Consider the following 3707-nt stretch of genomic DNA (forward strand, 5'->3'; position numbering starts at 1 on the left):
AGATGTTTCATGTTACATAAAGTACTAAGCACAGACCTGATGGTAAGATGTTTCATGTTACATAAAGTACTAAACACAGACCTAGTGGTTAGATGTTTCATGTTACATAAAGTACTAAGCACAGACCTGATGGTAAGATGTTTCATGTTACATAAAGTACTAAGCAGGCATACACAATTAGAGTGTTTAATATCTTCTCAATGTTGCAATGATTTAGTAATATTTCAATTTCTCGTAATATATAGACACTAGATTTGTATTGCATGAATAAAATTTGAGTAAGGATCTTGACTCCACCTGTCACACGAACAATATTTTTAAAATGTATAATTCAGGATATTGAAATTATAATGTGAATAAATGTCTGTACAAATAGTTTAAGAAATTTTAATCTCTAAATTGTTCAGCTACAATGATGTAATCTACATTAGAATCCCACCGCTGCCACCAAATATAACAGGCCAGCAGTCATCCATATGCATCCAGCCACTGACCCCACTCAATATGTGACTGAACTAGTGAGTGCTTCCCAGGATTATACTGCATCACTGGAAATGCTTACTGGCAATACGCTCCCTTCTTATTCCTCGGCTCTGGGATATGACATAAACTCAAACAGTAAGATAAATGCCTGAGCGAAGACAAAACTACATCAGGGGATTCAAAGCAAATAAAACATTGTCAATTTGTGGCAGGCACCTATTATGTGCTTGACCAATTAAAGTTTTAAGTAAGTATACAAATTCTCCTTTTCATTCTTCTGTATATCTTTTACATACTTTATCTTGTATTTCATTTACTCTATTCATTTACTTTTTATACGTCCGTGTCCCATTTGTGCGAGTTATGCAATTTATCCATGCTGTCCTGGTCAAGTGCGTTACCTGTGTACCTGTCGTGTTTGTCACGTGGTGTCCTATATTCATGTCCCAGAGAGTTGGGGTCGGGTATCGTATTTGGGCATCTCTGGCCAAATACGTCGACGGGGAAGGACTTACATGCCGTGTCACTTATTGAGCCCTCTGGTATTAGCAGGACAGTTGCATTTTGCTTGATGTACAATTTATAAATAATACAATTGTAACATAAACTATTAACTTTTAGATAACACATAGTTTTGGAGACTCCATTTCAGTCGCTAGTATAGTTTCACCATGTCAAGAAAATGTGTATATATATTCTTGTCTAAGTAACTTCTAACAAATTAGTAGCTATTCCATTATTTTCTTCTATAGCAATTTAATACTATTATTAAATTGAGTTAATATTAAATTGAATGAATGTTATATTTGTGAACGCACGTACGTATGAATGTGTATTTATGGTTTGTATTTGTCATTTGTAGATATGTGTTTATCGGGGTTACCCATAATAAACTACCTAAGTAAACCCTAACGTCAGTGTTGAGTAGTATTTAATGGCCCTCGCAATGGACCCGGCTACACGTTTTTCTGCAAAAATCCAATTCTTCTGATGATTTCAGTCAGCAGGCAATTTCACTTATTATCCCAAACATTTGCTTTGTCTTCCAGAAATATTGCAAAACAAATCTATGATTTAAAATTCATCTTAATGTATCCCCTGAAGCTGAACAATGGGAAGTTTAAAACAACTGAGTCCATATAAATACTCCTGTGAAATGAAATCTGTCTTATAATATGGTGATACATGTAGTAATCAAGGGTCATAACTCTCTTAATATCTATGTCAATATATTTTCGATATTGAAGTGTCTGACGTCAGGCCAAACAAGATTTCTGGAACAGTTTAATGTCACCAAAGTGTTAGATCCTTAAGGTTGTTTCATGTTAATCAAGGTGGGAGGAGTAGCTTCAAAGTGACGCTGATCAAACTGCGTTCATAGCTCTATAAACACAATATCTTCGGGTAAAGCTTGTAGAGTAGCTTGCTGTGGAAATGTAAATATGTGAGCAACGTTTTATCTAAATCAACCCATGACCGGTACATATTGTATTTTAAGAGAAATAGAGTTGACAAAATTAACCAACCACACTGACAACCTTACGATTCCAGTATATCTCCTAACTTTGATATCGGGGTAGGTAAAATCAAGATATGCATCAAAATTGCCAAATATGATAATCTTGCGTTTAAATTGAATGTCATAAATACCTGATTTCAAACGAGATTTGCAGGTGCCGAATTAGCGTTGCATCGCCATCCAACGTCAGACGGACCTTGTTCTACATCCACTAATAAACTGGAAAATTAGAATAGATTACAAATTATCAATCTTACATCATGTTATCATCTAATAATTTCCAGTAGAAATAACTTATATTCCAGCAAATCAAAGTCAATTAGCTTCCAATGTTTAGACCAAGCACAGACTGGTACAACCGAAACACACTGACCTGGAACGTATGGTTAGTTTAACTTCAAAAAGTTTGTTGTTATTTATTTTTTATGCTTTATCTTTTGAAAACTTGAAAGTCATAAAGATAGCAATAGGCTTTATACTGATGAATACACAGAAGTAAATTTTATCTTGAATTATATTGAAGAAAATCTTTGGATCATCCAGATGTTTTTCTGGGGTTTTTTCAAAGATGAAGCTGCTTATACTTGCATTGTGCCTTGAGCCAAGGGAACTAAAATAAGTAAACTCTGACTGTAGGTAATTAGTCTGATGAGGGTTCTGATTTCACACAGATTCCACAAATATCTATATACACTGTATAACTTTACAGGTAGCATGGACTTATATTAGAACGAATGTTTATCAACGAAAATCAGAAACATGTGGCAAAATAAAATGTCTGGAGATAGTATGATCAGGGTTTAATGAAGAGCAAAGATTGTGGGATATCTAATTCCAGGTACCCTGGGGAATTATTACATTTACATTCTAATTTAAATCATCCTAGCTAATATATATGTACTCCCTGTACTTTCTGTAGGGATTTATTTATTATCTAGGTACCACAATCATTAGTATGAAACATAACCTCAATGTAATATCCCGGCCTTTGTTTCATCTTCATCTTCTATAAATTATCATCAACAAACTGCAAATTGCCCTCTTTTCCTTTTTGTATTTATTCATTACTCTTTATTACTCACATCTTGCTTTTGGAAACTTACACATCTAAACATGTATAACTAATGAGTTTTGTTGTACCCTATAATTACTTGATCTATCGACTGAGCATCACATAAATTCCATAATTCTAATGATTGTTAAAGTTGAAGGAGTGCATGGCTTGAGTTTGTGATCAATAAAGCCTAAGTACGGAAGTCAACAGTTACGATAACACTACAATGTAAGAACGAATGTCAACAGTTACGATAACACTACAATGCAAGAACGAATGTCAACAGTTACAGTAACACTACAATGTAAATATGAAAGTCAACAGTTACGGTAACACTACAATGTAAGTACGAAAATCAATAGCCACTACCCCATTTTCAGATAAGCAGTTGGCACAGAGAAGGGAGTTTGGAAATAAAGGTTGTCAAAACTCTTGAGAAAATTCAGAAAAATGACAAAAAGCAAAGGCCACAAACCATCATAACCACTTATGTAGAAAAGACAAAAAATAGAGAGATTTTCCTAATAGAGATGGTCTCTTCCCAGAGATTTCCTTATAGGGATGGTCTCTTACCAGAGATGTTCCTAATAGAGATGGTCTCTTCCGAGAGATTTCCTTATAGGGATGGTCTTTTACCAGAACTGTTTCTAA

General features: G+C 34.3%; 1 protein-coding gene and 1 long non-coding RNA gene across 2 annotated transcripts in view; one reads left to right on the forward strand and one right to left on the reverse strand.

The window, feature by feature from the left end:
- Positions 1–3707, reverse strand: part of LOC110463174 — a 98132-nt gene that overhangs the window by 67940 nt on the left and 26485 nt on the right. The window contains exon 2 of the long non-coding RNA XR_002464354.1: positions 2134–2221. This is a non-coding gene — a long non-coding RNA (uncharacterized LOC110463174). The remainder of the gene's footprint in view (positions 1–2133; positions 2222–3707) is intronic.
- The window catches only part of LOC110463173 (coiled-coil domain-containing protein 148-like), a 74987-nt gene that overhangs the window by 25019 nt on the left and 46261 nt on the right, over positions 1–3707 (forward strand). The gene's annotated exons all lie outside the window — the stretch shown is intronic.

This window comes from Mizuhopecten yessoensis, unplaced genomic scaffold (assembly GCF_002113885.1).
Source record: "Mizuhopecten yessoensis strain PY_sf001 unplaced genomic scaffold, ASM211388v2 scaffold10869, whole genome shotgun sequence".
Lineage (NCBI taxonomy): Eukaryota > Metazoa > Mollusca > Bivalvia > Pectinida > Pectinidae > Mizuhopecten > Mizuhopecten yessoensis.